The sequence below is a fragment of the Camelus bactrianus genome, chromosome 8 (genome assembly GCF_048773025.1).
Source record: "Camelus bactrianus isolate YW-2024 breed Bactrian camel chromosome 8, ASM4877302v1, whole genome shotgun sequence".
Taxonomy (NCBI): Eukaryota; Metazoa; Chordata; class Mammalia; order Artiodactyla; family Camelidae; genus Camelus; species Camelus bactrianus.
Window position 1 is genome coordinate 86,109,684 of NC_133546.1, and position 20,206 is coordinate 86,129,889.

The window sequence follows — 20,206 nt, forward strand, 5'->3', positions numbered from 1 at the left end:
TCCACATGCTCAGTTCTGAGAGAAAAGTGTGTGTGAAAGCCGTCCTTCACCTAGCTTGTTGGGAACGCAAAGTTTCTTTTCACTTGCAAACTCCAATCCATACATATATATGGGGAGGTACTAGCTCCAACTCGGTTTTACTGTGAAAACTGCAGGAACTTCAAACCGGCACTAGGAAACAGACTGAGAAACCAGAGTAAAATTTCTCCTGCAACCCGTTCCCTTTGTGCTAGATGAACGAACGTCTCTCCACCTGCTCAGTTCTGAGAGATAAGTGTGTGTGAAAGCCGTACTTCATCTAGATTGTTGGGAACACAAAGTTCCTTTACAGTTGCAAACTGCACTCCATACATATATATGGGGAGGTTCTAGCTCCAACTCGTTTTTACAGTGAAAAATGCAGGAACTTCAAACCGGCACTAGGAAACAGACTGAGAAACCAGAGAAAATTTTCTCCTGCAACCCGTTCCCTTTGTGCTAGATGAACGAACGTCTCTCCACATGCTCAGTTCTGAGAGATAAGTGTGTGTGAAAGACGTCCTTCACCTAGCTTGTTGGGAAAACAAAGTTTCTTTTCAGTTGCAAACTCCACTCCATACATATATATGAGGAGGTTCTAACTCCAACTCGGTTTTACAGTGAAAACTGCAGGAACTTCAACCCGGCACTAGGAAAAAGACTGAGATACCAGAGTAAAAGTTTCTCCTGCAACCTGTTCCCTTTGTGCAAGATGAACGAACGTCTATCCACATGCTCAGTTCTGAGAGATAAGTATGTGTTTAAGCCGTCCTTCACCTAGCTTGTTGGGAACACAAAGTTTCTTTTCACTTGCAAACTACACTCCATACATATATATGGGGAGGTACAAGTTCCAACTCGGTTTTATAGTGAAAACTGCAGGAACTTCAAACCGGCACTAGGAAACAGACTGAGAAAACAGAGTAAAGTTTCTCCTCCAACCCGTTCCTTTTGTGCTAGATAAACGAACGTCTCACCACATGCTCAGTTCTGAGAGATAAGTAAGTGTTTAAGCCGTCCTTCACATAACTTGTTGGGAACACAAAGTTTCTTTTCACTTGCAAACTACACTCCATACATATATATGGGGAGGTACTAGCTCCAACTCGGTTTCACAGTGAAAACTGCAGGAACTTCAAACCGGCACTAGGAAACAGACTGAGAAACCAGAGTAAAAGTTTCTCCTGCAACCCGTTCCTTTTGTGCTAGATGAACGAACGTCTCTCCACATGCTCAGTTCTGAGAGATTAGTATGTGTGAATGCCATCCTACACATAGCTTGTTGGGAAAACAAAGTTTCTTTTCACTTGCTAACTCCACTCCATACATATATATGGGGAGGTACTAGCTCCAATTCGGTTTTACAGTGAAAACTGCAGGAACTTCAAACCGGCACTAGGAAACAGACTGAGAAACCAGAGTAAAAGTTTCTCCTGCAACCCGTTCCCTTTGTGCTAGATGAACGAACGTCTCTCCACATGCTAAGTTCTGAGAGATAAGTGTGTGTGAAAGCCGTACTTCACCTAGCTTGTAGGGAACACAAAGTTCCTTTTCACTTGCAAACTCCACTCCATACATATATATGGGCAGGTACTAGCTCCAAATCGGTTTTACAGTGAAAACTGCAGGAACTTCAAACCGGCACTAGGAAACGGACAGAGAAACCAGAGTAAAAGTTTCTCCTGCAACCCGATCCCTTTGTGTTAGATGAACGAACGTCTCTCCACATGCTCAGTTCTGAGAGACAAGTGTGTGTGAAAGCCGTCCTTCACCTAGCTTGTTGGGAACACAAAGTTTCTTTTCACTTGCAAACTCCAGTCCATACATATATATGGGGAGGTACAAGCTCCAAATCGGTTTTACAGTGAAAACTGCAGGAACTTCAAAACGGCACTAGGAAACAGACTGAGAAACCAGAGTAAAAGTTTTTCCTGCAACCCGTTCCCTTTGTGCTAGATGAACGATCTTCTCTCCACATGCTCAGTTCTGAGAGATAAGTGTGTGTGAAAGCCGTACTTCACCTAGCTTGTTGGGAAAACAAAGATTCTTTTCAGTTGCAAACTCAAATCCATACATATATATGGGGAGGTACTAGCTCCAACTCGGTTTTACAGTGAAAACTGCAGGAACTTCAAAGCGGCACTAGGAAACAGACTGAGAAACCAGAGTAAAAGTTTCTCCTGCATCCCGTTCCCTTTGTGCTAGATGAAAGAATGTCTCTCCACATGATCAGTTCTGAGAAATTAGTGTGTGTGAAAGCCGTCCTTCACCTAGGTTGTTGGGAACACAAAGTTTCTTTTCACTTGCAAACTCCACTCCATACATTTATATGGGGAGATACAAGCTCCAACTCGGTTTTACAGTGAAAACTGCAGGAACTTCAAACCGGCACTAGGAAACGGACAGAGAAACCAGAGTAAAAGATTCTCCTGCAAACCGTTCCCTTTGTGCTAGATGAACGAACGTCTCTCCACATGCTCAGTTCTGAGGGATAAGTGTGTGTGAAAGCCGTCCTTCACCTAGCTTGTTGGGAACACAAAGTTTCTTTTCACTTGCAAACTCCAGTCCATACATATATATGGGAAGATAAAAGCTCCAAATCGGTTTTATAGTGAAAACTGCAGGAAATTCAAACCGGCACTAGGAAACAGACTGAGAAACCAGAGTAAAATTTTTCCCTGCAACCCGTTCACTTTGTGCTAGATGAACGAACTTCTCTCCACATGCTCAGTTCTGAGAGATAAGTGTGTGTGAAAGCCGTACTTCACCTAGCTTTTTGGGAACACAAAGTTTGTTTTCACTTGCAAACCCCTCTCCATACATATATATGGGGAGGTTCTAGCTCCAACTCGGTTTTACTGTGAAAACTGCAGGAACTTCAAACCGGCACTAAGAAACAGACTGAGATACCAGCGTAAAAGTTTCTCCTGCAACCCGTTCTCTTTGTGCTAGTTGAACGAACGTCTCTCCACATGCTCAGTTCTGAGAGATAAGTGTGTGTGAAAGGCGTCCTTCACCTAGCTTGTTGGGAACACAAAGATTCTTTTCAGTTTCAAACTCCACTCCATACATATTTATGGGGAGGTACTAGCTCCAACTCGGTTTTACAGTGAAAACTGCAGGAACTTCAAACGGGCACTAGGAAACAACTGAGAAACCAGAGTAAAAGTTTATCCTGCAAACCGTTCCCTTTGTGCTAGATGAACGAACGTCTCTCCACATGCTCAGTTCTGAGAGATAATTGTGTGTGAAAGCCGTCCTTCACCTAGCTTGTTTGGAACACAAAATTTCTTTTCGGTTGCCAACTCCACTCCATACATATATATGGGGAGGTTCTAGCTCCAACTCGGTTTTACACTGAAAACTGCAGGAACTTCAAACCGGCACTAGGAAACAGACTGAGAAACCAAAGTAAAAGTTTCTCCTGCAACCCGTTCCCTTTGGCTAGATGAACGAACGTTTCTCCACATGTTCTGTTCTGAGAGATAAGTGTGTGTGAAAGCCTTCCTTCACCTAAGTTGTTGGGAACACAAAGATTCTTTTCAGTTGCTAACTCCACTCCATACATATATATAGGGAGGTACTAGCTCCAACTCGGTTTTACAGTGAAAACTGCAGGAACTTCAAACCGGCACTAGGAAACAGACTGAGAATCCAGAGTAAAAGTTTCTCCTGCATACCGTTCCCTTTGTGCTAGATGAAAGAACGTCTCCCGACATGCTCAGTTCTGAGAGATAAGTGTGTGTGAAAGCCGTCCTTCACCTAGCTTGTTGGGAACACAAAGTTTCTTTTCAGTTGCAAACTCCACTCCATATATATATATGGGGAGGTTCTAGCTCCAACTCGGTTTTACAGTGAAAACTGCAGGAACTTCAAACCGGCACTAGGAAACAGAATGAGAAACAAGAGTAAAAATTTCTCCTGCAACCTGTTCCCTTTGTGCTAGATGAACGAATGTCTCCACACATGCTCAGTTCTGAGAGAAAAGTGTGTGTGTAAGCCGTCCTTCACCTAGCTTGTTGGGAAAACAAAGTTTCTTTTCACTTGCAAACTCCACTCCATACATATATATGGGGAGGTACAAGCTCCAACTCGGTTTTACAGTGAAAAGTGCAGGAACTTCAAACCGGCACTAGGAAACAGACTGAGATACCAGAGTAAAAGTTTCTCCTGCAACCCGTTCTCTTTGTGCTAGTTGAACGAACGTCTCTCCACATGCTCAGTCCTGAGAGATAAGTGTGTGTGAAAGCCGTCCTTCACCTAGCTTGTTGGGAACACAAAGTTTCTTTTCACTTGCAAACTCCACTCCTTACATATATATAGGGAGGTACTTGCTCCAACTCTGTTTTACAGTGAAACCTGCAGGAACTTCAAACCGGCACTAGGAAACAGACTGAGAAACCAGAGTAATAATTTCACCTGCAACCCGTTCCCTTTGTGCTAGATGAACGAACGTCTCTCCACATACCCAGTTCTGAGAGATAATTGTGTGAAAGCCGTCCTTCACCTAGTTTGTTGGGAACACAAAGATTCTTTTCAGTTGCAATCTCCACTCCATACATATATAAGGGGGGGTACTAGCTCCAACTCGGTTTTACAGTGAAAACTGCAGGAACTTCAAACCGGCACTAGGAAACAGACAGGGAAACCAGAGTAAAAGTTTATTCTGCATCCCATTCCCTTTGTGCTAGATGAAAGGACGTCTCTCCACATGCTCAGTTCTGAGAGATAAGTGTGTGTGAAAGCCGTCCTTCAACTAGCTTGTTGGAAACACAAAGTTTCTTTTCAGTTGCAAACTCCACTCCATACATATATATGGGTAGGTACTAGCTCCAACTCTGTTTTACAGAGAAAACTGCAGGAACTTCAAACCGGCACTAGGAAACAGACTGAGAAACCAGAGTAAAAGTTTCTCCTGCCACCCGTTCACTTTGTGCTAGATGAAAGAACGTCTCTCCACATGCACAGTTCTGAGAGATAAGTGTGTGTGAAAGCCGTCCTTCAACTAGCTTGTTGGGAACACTCTTTCTTTTCACTTGCAAACTCCACTCCATAAATATATATGGGCAGGTTCTAACTCCAACACGGTTTTACAGTGAAAACTGCAGGAATTTCAAACCGGCACTAAGAAACAGACTGAGATACCAGCGTAAAAGTTTCTCCTGCAACCCGTTCTCTTTGTGCTAGTTGAACGAACGTCTCTCCACATGCTCAGTTCTGAGAGATAAGTGTGTGTGAAAGCCGTCCTTCACCTAGCTTGTTGGGAACACAAAGTTTCTTTTCACTTGCAATCTCCACTCCGTACGTATGTAAGGGAGGGTACTAGCTCCAACTCGGGTTTACAGTGAAAACTGCAGGATCTTCAAACCGGCACTAGGAAACAGACTGAGAAACCAGAGTAAAAGTTTATTCTGCATCCCATTCCCTTTGTGCTAAATGAAAGAACGTCTCTCCACATGCTCAGTTCTGAGAGAAAATTGTGTGTAAAAGCCGTCCTTCAACTAGCTTGTTGGAAACACAAAGTTTCTTTTCAGTTGCAAAGCCCACTCCATACATATATATGGGGAGGTACTAGCTCCAACTCTGTTTTACAGAGAAAACTGCAGGAACTTCAAACCGGCACTAGCAAACAGACTGAGAAACCAGAGTAAAAGTTTCTCCTGCCACCCGTTCACTTTGTGCTAGATGAAAGAACGTCTCTCCACATGCACAGTTCTGAGAGATAAGTGTGTGTGAAAGCCGTCATTCACCTAGCTTGTTGGGAACACTGTTTCTTTTCACTTGCAAATTCCACTCCATAAATATATATGGGCAGGTTCTAACTCCAACTCGGTTTTACAGTGAAAACTGCAGGAATTTCAAACCAGCACTAAGAAACAGTCTGAGATACCAGCGTAAAAGTTTCTCCTGCAACCCGTTCTCTATGTGCTAGTTGAACGAACGTCTCTCCACATGCTCAGTTCTGAGAGATAAGTGTGTGTGAAAGCCGCACTTCACATAGCTTTTTGGGAACACAAAGTAACTTTTCACTTGCAAACCCCACTTCATACATATATATGGGGAGGTTCTAGCTCCAACTCGGTTTTACAGTGAAAACTGCAGGAACTTCAAACCGGCACTAGGAAACAGACTGAGAAAACAGAGTAAAAGTTTCTCCTGCAACAAGTTCCCTTTGTGCTAGATGAATGAACGTCTCACCACATGCTCAGTTCTGAGCGATAAGTGTGTGTGAAAGCCGTCCTTCACCTAGCTTGTTGGGAACACAAAGTTTCTTTTCACTTGTAATCTCCACTCCATACATATATATGGGGTGGTACTAGCTCCAAATCGGTTTTACAGTGAAAACTGCAGGAACTTCAATCCGGCACTAGGAAACAGACTGAGTAAACAGAGTAAAAGTTTCTCATGCAACCCGTTCCATTTGTGCAAGATGAACGAACGTCTCTCCACATGCTCAGTTCTGAGAGATAAGTGTGTGGGAAAGCCGTCCTTCACATAGCTTGGTGGGAACACATAGTTTCTTTTCACTTGCAAACTCCAATCCATACATATATATGGGGAGGTACTATCTCCAACTCGGTTTTACAGTGAAAAATGCAGGAACTTCAAACCGGCAATAGGAAACAGTCTGACAAACCAGAGTATTTGTTTCCCCTGCAACCCGTTCACTTTGTGCTAGATGAACGAAAGTCTCTCCACATGCTCAGTTCTGAGAGATAAGTGTGTGTGAAAGCCGTCCTACACCTAGCTTGTTGGGAACACAAATTTGTTTTCAGTTGCAAACTCCAATCCATACATACATATGGGGAGGTACTAGCTCCAACTCGGTTTTACAGTGAAAACTGCAGGAACTTCAAACCGGCACTAGGAAACAGACTGAGAAACTAGAGTAAAAGTTCCTCCTGCAAACCGTTCCCTTTGTGGTAGATGAACGAACGTCTCTCCACATGCTCAGTTCTGAGAAAAGTGTGTGTGAAATCCGTCCTTCACCTAGCTTGTTGGGAACACAAAGTTTCTTTTCAGTTGCAAACTCCAATCCATAAATATATACGGGGAGGTAATAGCTCCAACTCGGTTTTACAGTGAAAACTGTAGGAACTTCAAACCGGCATTAGGAAACAGACTGATAAACCAGAATAAATGTTTCCCCTGCAGCCCGTTCCCTTTGTGCTAGATGAAAGAACGTCTCTCCACATACTCAGTTCTGAGAGATAAGTGTGTGCGAAAGCCGTCCTTCACCTAGCTTGTTGGGAACACAAAGTTTCTTTTCAGTTGCAATCTCCAATCCATACATATATATGGGGATTAACTAGCTCCAACTCGGTTTTACAGTGAAAACTGAAGGAACTTCAAAACGGCACTAGGAAACAGACTGAGAAACCAGAGTAAATGTTTCTCCTGCAACACGTTCCCTTAGTGCTAGATGAACGAACGTCTCTCCACATGCTCAGTTCTGAGAGAAAAATGTGTGTGAAATCCGTACTTCACCTAGCTTGTAGGGAACACAAAGTTTCTTTTCAGTTGCAAACTCCACTCCATAAATATATATGGGGAAGTTCTAACTCCAACTCAATTTTACAGTGAAAACTGCAGGAACTTCAAACCGGCACTAGGAAACAGACTGAGAAACCAGAGTAAAAGTTTCTCCTGCAACCCATTCCGTTTGTGCTAGATGAACGAACGTCTCTCCAAATGCTCAGTTCTGAGAGATAAGTGAGTGTGAAAGCCGCACTTCACATAGCTTGTTGGGAAAACAAAGTTTCTTTTCACTTGCAAACTCCAAACCATACATATATAAGGTGAGGTACTAGCTCCAACTCGGTTTTACACTGAAAACTGCAGGAACATCAAACCGGCACTAGGAAACAGACTGAGAAACCAGAGAAAATGTTTCTCCTGCATCTCGTTCCCTTTGTGCTAGATGAACGAACGTCTCTCCACATGCTCAGTTCTGAGAGATATGTGTGTGTGAAAGCCGTCCTTCACCTAGCTTGTTGGGAACGCAAAGTTTCTTTTCACTTGCAAACTCCACTCCATACATATATATGGGGAGGTACTAGCTCCAACTCGGTTTTACAGTGAAAACTGCAGGAACTTCAAACCGGCACTAGGAAACAGACTGAGAAACCAGAGTAAAATTTCTCCTGCAACCCGTTCCCTTTGTGCTAGATGAACGAAAGTCTCTCCACCTGCTCAGTTCTGAGAGAAAAGTGTGTGCGAAAGCCGTACTTCATCTAGATTGTTGGGAACACAAAGTTTCTTTTCAGTTGCAAACTGCACTTCATACATATATATGGGGAGGTTCTAGCTCCAACTCGTTTTTACAGTGAAAAATGCAGGAACTTCAAACCGGCAGTAGGAAACAGACTGAGAAACCAGAGAAAAAGTTTCTCCTGCAACCCGTTCCATTTGTGCTAGATGAACGAACGTCTCTCCACATGCTCAGTTCTGAGAGATAAGTTTGTGTGAAAGCCGTCCTTCACCTAGCTTGTTGGGAACACAAAGTTTCTTTTCAGTTGCAAACTCCACTCCATACATATATATGGGGAAGTTCTAACTCCAACTCAGTTTTACAGTGAAAACTGCAGGAACTTCAAACCGGCACTAGGAAACAGACTGAGAAACCAGAGTAATAGTTTCTCCTGCAACCCATTCCCTTTGTGCTAGATGAACGAACGTCTCTCCAAATGCTCAGTTCTGAGAGATAAGTGTGTGTGAAAGCCGCACTTCACATAGTTTGTTGGGAAAAGAGTTTCTTTTCACATGCAATCTCCAAACCATACATATATAAGGTGAGGTACTAGCTCCAACTCGGTTTTACACTGAAAACTGCAGGAACATCAAACCGGCACTAGGAAACAGACTGATAAACCAGAATAAATGTTTCTCCTGCAGCCCGTTCCCTTTGTGCTAGATGAAAGAACGTCTCTCCACATACTCAGTTCTGAGAGATAAGTGTGTGCGAAAGCCGTCCTTCACCTAGCTTGTTGGGAACACAAAGTTTCTTTTCAGTTGCAATCTCCAATCCATACATATATATGGGGATTAACTAGCTCCAACTCGGTTTTACAGTGAAAACTGAAGGAACTTCAAAACGGCACTAGGAAACAGACTGAGAAACCAGAGTAAATGTTTCTCCTGCAACACGTTCCCTTAGTGCTAGATGAACGAACGTCTCTCCACATGCTCAGTTCTGAGAGAAAAATGTGTGTGAAATCCGTACTTCACCTAGCTTGTAGGGAACACAAAGTTTCTTTTCAGTTGCAAACTCCACTCCATACATATATATGGGGAAGTTCTAACTCCAACTCAATTTTACAGTGAAAACTGCAGGAACTTCAAACCGGCACTAGGAAACAGACTGAGAAACCAGAGTAAAAGTTTCTCCTGCAACCCATTCCCTTTGTGCTACATGAACGAAAGTCTCTCCAAATGCTCAGTTCTGAGAGATAAGTGAGTGTGAAAGCCGCACTTCACATACCTTGTTGGGAAAACAAAGTTTCTTTTCACTTGCAAACTCCAAACCATACATATATAAGGTGAGGTACTAGCTCCAACTCGGTTTTACACTGAAAACTGCAGGAACATCAAACCGGCACTAGGAAACAGACTGAGAAACCAGAGAAAATGTTTCTCCTGCATCCCGTTCCCTTTGTGCTAGATGAACGAAAGTCTCTCCACATGCTCAGTTCTGAGAGATATGTGTGTGTGAAAGCCGTCCTTCACCTAGCTTGTTGGGAACGCAAAGTTTCTTTTCACTTGCAAACTCCACTCCATACATATATATGGGGAGGTACTAGCTCCAACTCGGTTTTACAGTGAAAACTGCAGGAACTTCAAACCGGCACTAGGAAACAGACTGAGAAACCAGAGTAAAATTTCTCCTGCAACCCGTTCCCTTTGTGCTAGATGAACGAACGTCTCTCCACCTGCTCAGTTCTGAGAGAAAAGTGTGTGCGAAAGCCGTACTTCATCTAGATTGTTGGGAACACAAAGTTTCTTTTCAGTTGCAAACTGCACTTCATACATATATATGGGGAGGTTCTAGCTCCAACTCGTTTTTACAGTGAAAAATGCAGGAACTTCAAACCGGCAGTAGGAAACAGACTGAGAAACCAGAGAAAAAGTTTCTCCTGCAACCCGTTCCATTTGTGCTAGATGAACGAACGTCTCTCCACATGCTCAGTTCTGAGAGATAAGTTTGTGTGAAAGCCGTCCTTCACCTAGCTTGTTGGGAACATAAAGTTTCTTTTCAGTTGCAAACTCCACTCCATACATATATATGGGGAAGTTCTAACTCCAACTCAGTTTTACAGTGAAAACTGCAGGAACTTCAAACCGGCACTAGGAAACAGACTGAGAAACCAGAGTAATAGTTTCTCCTGCAACCCATTCCCTTTGTGCTAGATGAACGAACGTCTCTCCAAATGCTCAGTTCTGAGAGATAAGTGTGTGTGAAAGCCGCACTTCACATAGTTTGTTGGGAAAAGAGTTTCTTTTCACATGCAATCTCCAAACCATACATATATAAGGTGAGGTACTAGCTCCAACTCGGTTTTACACTGAAAACTGCAGGAACATCAAACCGGCACTAGGAAACAGACTGAGAAACCAGAGAAAAAGTTTCTCCTGCATCCCGTTCCCTTTGTGCTAGATGAACGAACGTCTCTCCACATGCTCAGTTCTGAGAGATATGTGTGTGTGAAAGCCGTCCTTCACCTAGCTTGTTGGGAACGCAAAGTTTCTTTTCACTTGCAAACTCCACTCCATACATATATATGGGGAGGTACTAGCTCCTACTCGGTTTTACAGTGAAAACTGCAGGAACTTCAAACCGGCACTAGGAAACAGACTGAGAAACCAGAGTAAAATTTCTCCTGCAACCCGTTCCCTTTGTGCTAGATGAACGAACGTCTCTCCACCTGCTCAGTTCTGAGAGATAAGTGTGTGTGAAAGCCGTCCTTCACCTAGCTTGTTGGGAACACAAAGTTTCTTTTCAGTTGCAAACTCCACTCCATACATATATATGTGGAGGTTCTAACTCCAACTCGGTTTTACAGTGAAAACTGCAGGAACTTCAACCCGGCACTAGGAAACAGACTGAGATACCAGAGTAAAAGTTTCTCCTGCAACCTGTTCCCTTTGTGCTAGATGAACGAACGTGTATCCACATGCTCAGTTCTGAGAGATAAGTATGTGTTTAAGCCGTCCTTCACCTAGCTTGTTGGGAACACAAAGTTTCTTTTCACTTGCAAACTACACTCCATACATATATATGGGGAGGTACAAGCTCCAACTCGGTTTTACAGTGAAAACTGCAGGAACTTCAAACCGGCACTAGGAAACAGACTGAGAAACCAGAGTAAAAGTTTCTCCTCCAACCCGTTCCTTTTGTGCTAGATGAACGAACGTCTCTCCACATGCTCAGTTCTGAGAGATAAGTATGTGTTTAAGCCGTCCTTCAGATAGCTTGTTGGGAACACAAAGTTTCTTTTCACTTGCAAACTACACTCCATACATATATATGGGGAGGTACTAGCTCCAACTCTGTTTTACAGTGAAAAATGCAGGAACTTCAAACCGGCACTAGGAAACAGACTGAGAAACCAGAGTAAAAGTTCCTCCTGCAAACCGTTCCCTTTGTGCTAGATGAACGAACGTCTCTCCACATGCTCAGTTCTGAGAGAAAAGTGTGTGTGAAATCCGTCCTTCACCTAGCTTGTTGGGAACACAAAGTTTCTTTTCAGTTGCAAACTCCAATCCATAAATATATACGGGGAGGTAATAGCTCCAACTCTGTTTTACAGTGAAAACTGTAGGAACTTCAAACCGGCATTAGGAAACAGACTGAGAAACCAGAATAAATGTTTCTCCTGCAGCCCGTTTCCTTTGTGCTAGATGAAAGAACGTCTCTCCACATACTCAGTTCTGAGAGATAAGTGTGTGCGAAAGCCGTCCTTCACCTAGCTTGTTGGGAACACAAAGTTTCTTTTCAGTTGCAATCTCCAATCCATACATATATATGGGGATTAACTAGCTCCAACTCGGTTTTACAGTGAAAACTGAAGGAACTTCAAAACGGCACTAGGAAACAGACTGAGAAACCAGAGTAAATGTTTCTCCTACAACCCGTTCCCTTAGTGCTAGATGAACGAACGTCTCTCCACATGCTCAGTTCTGAGAGAAAAATGTGTGTGAAATCCGTACTTCACCTAGCTTGTAGGGAACACAAAGTTTCTTTTCAGTTGCAAACTCCACTCCATACATATATATGGGGAAGTTCTAACTCCAACTCAGTTTTACAGTGAAAACTGCAGGAACTTCAAACCGGCACTAGGAAACAGACTGAGAAACCAGAGTAAAAGTTTCTCCTGCAACCCATTCCCTTTGTGCTAGATGAACGAACGTCTCTCCAAATGCTCAGTTCTGAGAGATAAGTGTGTGTGAAAGCCGCACTTCACATAGCTTGTTGGGAAAACAAAGTTTCTTTTCACTTGCAAACTCCAAACCATACATATATAAGGTGAGGTACTAGCTCCAACTCGGTTTTACACTGAAAACTGCAGGAACATCAAACCGGCACTAGGAAACAGACTGAGAAACCAGAGAAAAAGTTTCTCCTGCATCCCGTTCCCTTTGTGCTAGATGAACGAACGTCTCTCCACATGCTCAGTTCTGAGGGATATGTGTGTGTGAAAGCCGTCCTTCACCTAGCTTGTTGGGAACGCAAAGTTTCTTTTCACTTGCAAACTCCACTCCATACATATATATGGGGAGGTACTAGCTCCAACTCGGTTTTACAGTGAAAACTGCAGGAACTTCAAACCGGCACTAGGAAACAGACTGAGAAACCAGAGTAAAATTTCTCCTGCAACCCGTTCCCTTTGTGCTAGATGAACGAACGTCTCTCCACCTGCTCAGTTCTGAGAGATAAGTGTGTGTGAAAGCCGTCCTTCACCTAGCTTGTTGGGAACACAAAGTTTCTTTTCAGTTGCAAACTCCACTCCATACATATATATGAGGAGGTTCTAACTCCAACTAGGTTTTACAGTGAAAACTGCAGGAACTTCAACACGGCACTAGGAAACAGACTGAGATACCAGAGTAAAAGTTTCTCCTGCAACCTCTTCCCTTTGTGCTAGATGAACGAACGTCTATCCACATGCTCAGTTCTGAGAGATAAGTATGTGTTTAAGCCGTCCTTCACCTAGCTTGTTGGGAACACAAAGTTTCTTTTCACTTGCAAACTACACTCCATACATATATATGGTGATTAACTAGCTCCAACTCGGTTTTACAGTGAAAACTGAAGGAACTTCAAAACGGCACTAGGAAACAGACTGAGAAACCAGAGTAAATGTTTCTCCTACAACCCGTTCCCTTAGTGCTAGATGAACGAACGTCTCTCCACATGCTCAGTTCTGAGAGAAAAATGTGTGTGAAATCCGTACTTCACCTAGCTTGTAGGGAACACAAAGTTTCTTTTCAGTTGCAAACTCCACTCCATACATATATATGGGGAAGTTCTAACTCCAACTCAGTTTTACAGTGAAAACTGCAGGGTCTTCAAACCGGCACTAGGAAACAGACTGAGAAACCAGAGTAAAAGTTTCTCCTGCAACCCATTCCCTTTGTGCTAGATGAACGAACGTCTCTCCAAATGCTCAGTTCTGAGAGATAAGTGTGTGTGAAAGCCGCACTTCACATAGCTTGTTGGGAAAACAAAGTTTCTTTTCACTTGCAAACTCCAAACCATACATATATAAGGTGAGGTACTAGCTCCAACTCGGTTTTACACTGAAAACTGCAGGAACATCAAACCGGCACTAGGAAACAGACTGAGAAACCAGAGAAAAAGTTTCTCCTGCATCCCGTTCCCTATGTGCTAGATGAACGAACGTCTCCACATGCTCAGTTCTGAGAGATATGTGTGTGTGAAAGCCGTCCTTCACCTAGCTTGTTGGGAACGCAAAGTTTCTTTTCACTTGCAAACTCCACTCCATACATATATATGGGGAGGTACTAGCTCCAACTCGGTTTTACAGTGAAAACTGCAGGAACTTCAAACCGGCACTAGGAAACAGACTGAGAAACCAGAGTAAAATTTCTCCTGCAACCCGTTCCCTTTGTGCTAGATGAACGAACGTCTCTCCACCTGCTCAGTTCTGAGAGATAAGTGTGTGTGAAAGCCGTCCTTCACCTAGCTTGTTGGGAACACAAAGTTTCTTTTCAGTTGCAAACTCCACTCCATACATATATATGAGGAGGTTCTAACTCCAACTAGGTTTTACAGTGAAAACTGCAGGAACTTCAACACGGCACTAGGAAACAGACTGAGATACCAGAGTAAAAGTTTCTCCTGCAACCTCTTCCCTTTGTGCTAGATGAACGAACGTCTATCCACATGCTCAGTTCTGAGAGATAAGTATGTGTTTAAGCCGTCCTTCACCTAGCTTGTTGGGAACACAAAGTTTCTTTTCACTTGCAAACTACACTCCATACATATATATGGGGAGGTACAAGCTCCAACTCGGTTTTACAGTGAAAACTGCAGGAACTTCAAACCGTCACTAGGAAACAGACTGAGAAAACAGAGTAAAAGTTTCTCCTCCAACCCGTTCCTTTTGTGCTAGATGAACGAACGTCTCTCCACATGCTTAGTTCTGAGAGATAAGTATGTGTTTAAGCCGTCCTTCACATAGCTTGTTGGGAACACAAAGTTTCTTTTCACTTGAAAACTACACTCCATTCATATATATGGGGAGGTACTAGCTCCAACTCGGTTTTACAGTGAAAATTGCAGGAACATCAAACCGGCACTAGGAAACAGACTGAGAAACCAGAGAAAAAGTTTCTCCTGCATCCCGTTCCCTTTGTGCTAGATGAACGAACGTCTCTCCAAATGCTCAGTTCTGAGAGATAAGTGTGTGTGAAAGCCGCACTTCACATAGCTTGTTGGGAAAACAAAGTTTCTTTTCACTTGCAAACTCCAAACCATACATATATAAGGTGAGGTACTAGCTCCAACTCGGTTTTACACTGAAAACTGCAGGAACATCAAACCGGCACTAGGAAACAGACTGAGAAACCAGAGAAAAAGTTTCTCCTGCATCCCGTTCCCTTTGTGCTAGATGAACGAACGTCTCTCCACATGCTCAGTTCTGAGAGATATGTGTGTGTGAAAGCCGTCCTTCACCTAGCTTGTTGGGAACGCAAAGTTTCTTTTCACTTGCAAACTCCACTCCATACATATATATGGGGAGGTACTAGCTCCAACTCGGTTTTACAGTGAAAACTGCAGGAACTTCAAACCGGCACTAGGAAACAGACTGAGAAACCAGAGTAAAATTTCTCCTGCAACCCGTTCCCTTTGTGCTAGATGAACGAACGTCTCTCCACCTGCTCAGTTTTGAGAGATAAGTGTGTGTGAAAGCCGTCCTTCACCTAGCTTGTTGGGAACACAAAGTTTCTTTTCAGTTGCAAACTCCACTCCATACATATATATGAGGAGGTTCTAACTCCAACTAGGTTTTACAGTGAAAACTGCAGGAACTTCAACACGGCACTAGGAAACAGACTGAGATACCAGAGTAAAAGTTTCTCCTGCAACCTCTTCCCTTTGTGCTAGATGAACGAACGTCTATCCACATGCTCAGTTCTGAGAGATAAGTATGTGTTTAAGCCGTCCTTCACCTAGCTTGTTGGGAACACAAAGTTTCTTTTCACTTGCAAACTACACTCCATACATATATATGGGGAGGTACAAGCTCCAACTCGGTTTTACAGTGAAAACTGCAGGAACTTCAAACCGGCACTAGGAAACAGACTGAGAAAACAGAGTAAAAGTTTCTCCTCCAACCCGTTCCTTTTGTGCTAGATGAACGAACGTCTCTCCACATGCTTAGTTCTCTGAGATAAGTATGTGTTTAAGCCGTCCTTCACATAGCTTGTTGGGAACACAAAGTTTCTTTTCACTTGCAAACTACACTCCATACATATATATGGGGAGGTACTAACTCCAACTCGGTTTTACAGTGAAAATTGCAGGAACATCAAACCGGCACTAGGAAACAGACTGAGAAACCAGAGAAAAAGTTTCTCCTGCATCCCGTTCCCTTTGTGCTAGATGAACGAACGTCTCTCCACCTGCTCAGTTTTGAGAGATAAGTGTGTGTGAAAGCCGTCCTTCACCTAGCTTGTTGGGAACACAAAGTTTCTTTTCAGTTGCAAACTCCACTCCATACATATATATGAGGAGGTTCTAACTCCAACTAGGTTTTACAGTGAAAACTGCAGGAACTTCAACACGGCACTAGGAAACAGACTGAGATACCAGAGTAAAAGTTTCTCCTGCAACCTCTTCCCTTTGTGCTAGATGAACGAACGTCTATCCACATGCTCAGTTCTGAGAGATAAGTATGTGTTTAAGCCGTCCTTCACCTAGCTTGTTGGGAACACAAAGTTTCTTTTCACTTGCAAACTACACTCCATACATATATATGGGGAGGTACAAGCTCCAACTCGGTTTTACAGTGAAAACTGCAGGAACTTCAAACCGGCACTAGGAAACAGACTGAGAAAACAGAGTAAAAGTTTCTCCTCCAACCCGTTCCTTTTGTGCTAGATGAACGAACGTCTCTCCACATGCTTAGTTCTCTGAGATAAGTATGTGTTAAGCCGTCCTTCACATAGCTTGTTGGGAACACAAAGTTTCTTTTCACTTGCAAACTACACTCCATACATATATATGGGGAGGTACTAGCTCCAACTCGGTTTTACAGTGAAAATTGCAGGAACATCAAACCGGCACTAGGAAACAGACTGAGAAACCAGAGAAAAAGTTTCTCCTGCATCCCGTTCCCTTTGTGCTAGATGAACGAACGTCTCTCCACATGCTCAGTTCTGAGAGATATGTGTGTGTGAAAGCCGTCCTTCACCTAGCTTGTTGGGAACGCAAAGTTTCTTTTCACTTGCCAACTCCACTCCATACATATATATGGGGTGGTACTAGCTCCAACTAGGTTTTACAGTGAAAACTGCAGGAACTTCAAACTGGCACTAGGAAACAGACAGAGAAAACAGAGTAAAATTTCTCCTGCAACCCGTTCCCTTTGTGCTAGATGAACGAACGTCTCTCCACATGCTCAGTTCTGAGAGATAATTGTGTGCGAAAGCCGTACTTCATCTAGATTGTTGGGAACACAAAGTTTCTTTTCAGTTGCAAACTGCACTCCATACATATATATGGGGAGGTTCTAGCTCCAACGCGTTTTTACAGTGAAAAATGCAGGAACTTCAAACTGGCACGAGGAAACAGACTGAGAAACCAGAGTAAAATTTTCTCCTGCAACCCATTCCCTTTGTGCTAGATGAACGAACGTCTCTCCAAATGCTCAGTTCTGAGAGATAAGTGTGTGTGAAAGCCGCACTTCACATAGCTTGTTGGGAAAACAAAGTTTCTTTTCACTTGCAAATTCCAAACCATAGATATATAAGGTGAGGTACTAGCTCCAACTCGGTTTTACACTGAAAACTGTAGGAAAATCAAACCGGCACTAGGAAACAGACTGAGAAACCAGAGAAAAAGTTTCTCCTGCATCCCGTTCCCTTTGTGCTAGATGAACGAACGTCTCTCCACATGCTCATTTCTGAGAGATATGTGTGTGTGAAAGCCGTCCTTCACCTAGCTTGTTGGGAACGCAAAGTTTCTTTTCACTTGCAAACTCCACTCCATACATATATATGGGGAGGTACTAGCTCCAACTCGGTTTTACAGTGAAAACTGCAGGAACTTCAAACCGGCACTAGGAAACAGACTGAGAAACCAGAGTAAAATTTCTCCTGCAACCCGTTCCCTTTGTGCTAGATGAACGAATGTCTCTCCACCTGCTCAGTTCTGAGAGAAAAGTGTGTGCGAAAGCCGTACTTCAACTAGATTGTTGGGAACACAAAGTTTCTTTTCAGTTGCAAACTGCACTTCATATATATATATGGGGAGGTTCTAGCTCCAACTCGTTTTTACAGTGAAAAATGCAGGAACTTCAAACCGGCAGTAGGAAACAGACTGAGAAACCAGAGAAAAAGTTTCTCCTGCAACCCGTTCCCTTTGTGCTAGATGAACGAACGTCTCTCCACATGCTCAGTTCTGAGAGATAAGTGTGTGTGAAAGCCGTCCTTCACCTAGCTTGTTGGGAACACAAAGTTTCTTTTCAGTTGCAAACTCCACTCCATACATATATATGGGGAAGTTCTAACTCCAACTCAGTTTTACAGTGAAAACTGCAGGAATTTCAAACCGGCACTAGGAAACAGACTGAGAAACCAGAGTAATAGATTCTCCTGCAACCCATTCCCTTTGTGCTAGATGAACGAACGTCTCTCCAAATGCTCAGTTCTGAGAGATAAGTGTGTGTGAATGCCGCACTTCACATAGCTTGTTGGGAAAAGGAAGTTTCTTTTCACTTGCAAACTCCAAACCATACATATATAAGGTGAGGTCCTAGCTCCAACTCGGTTTTACACTGAAAATTGCAGGAACATCAAACCGGCACTAGGAAACAGACTGAGAAACCAGAGAAAAAGTTTCTCCTGAATCCCGTTCCCTTTGTGCTAGATGAACGAACGTCTCTCCACATGCTCAGTTCTGAGAGATATGTGTGTGTGAAAGCCGTCCTTCACCTAGCTTGTTGGGAACGCAAAGTTTCTTTTCACTTGCAAACTCCACTCCATACATATATATGGGGAGGTACTAGCTCCAACTCGGTTTTACAGTGAAAACTGCAGGAACTTCAAACCGGCACTAGGAAACAGACTGAGAAACCAGAGTAAAATTTCTCCTGCAACCCGTTCCCTTTGTGCTAGATGAACGAACGTCTCTCCACCTGCTCAGTTCTGAGAGATAATTGTGTGTGAAAGCCGTCCTTCACCTAGCTTGTTGGGAACACAAAGTTTCTTTTCAGTTGCAAACACCACTCCATACATATATATGAGGAGGTTCTAACTCCAACTCGGTTTTACAGTGAAAACTGCAGGAACTTCAACCCGGCACTAGGAAACAGACTGAGATACCAGAGTAAAAGTTTCTCCTGCAACCTGTTCCCTTTGTGCTAGATGAACGAACGTCTATCCACATGCTCAGTTCTGAGAGATAAGTATGTGTTTAAGCCGTCCTTCACCTAGCTTGTTGGGAACACAAAGTTTCTTTTCAGTTGCAAACTACACTCCATACATATATATGGGGAGGTACAAGCTCCAACTCGGTTTTACAGTGAAAACTGCAGGAACTTCAAACCGGCACTAGGAAACAGACTGAGAAACCAGAGAAAAAGTTTCTCCTCCAACCCGTTCCTTTTGTGCTAGATGAACGAACGTCTCTCCACATGCTCAGTTCTGAGAGATAAGTATGTGTTTAAGCCGTCCTTCACATAGCTTGTTGGGAACACAAAGTTTCTTTTCACTTGCAAACTACACTCCATACATATATATGGGGAGGTACTAGCTCCAACTCGGTTTTACAGTGAAAACTGCAGGAACATCAAACCGGCACTAGGAAACAGACTGAGAAACCAGAGAAAAAGTTTCTCCTGCAACCCGTTCCCTTTGTGCTAGATGAACGAACGTCTCTCCACATGCTCAGTTCTGAGAGATATGTGTGTGTGAAAGCCGTCCTTCACCTAGCTTGTTGGGAACACAAAGTTTCTTTTCACTTGTAATCTCCACTCCATACATATATATGGGGTGGTACTAGCTCCAACTCGGTGTTACAGTAAAAACTGCAGGAACTTCAATCCGGCACTAGGAAACAGACTGAGTAAACAGAGTAAAAGTTTCTCCTGCAACCCGTTCCATTTGTGCAAGATGAACGAACGTCTCTCCACATGCTCCTTTCTGAGAGATAAGTGTGTGGGAAAGCCGTCCTTCACATAGCTTGGTGGGAACACATAGTTCTTTTCACTTGCAAACTCCAATCCATACATATATATGGGGAGGTTCTAGCTCCAACTCGGTTTTACAGTGAAAACTGCAGGAACTTCAAACCGGCACTAGGAAACAGACTGAGAAACCAGAGTAAAATTTCTCCTGCAAACCGTTCCCTTTGTGCTAGATGAACGAACGTCTCTCCACCTGCTCAGTTCTGAGAGATAAGTGTGTGTGAAAGCCGTCCTTCACCTAGCTTGTTGGGAACACA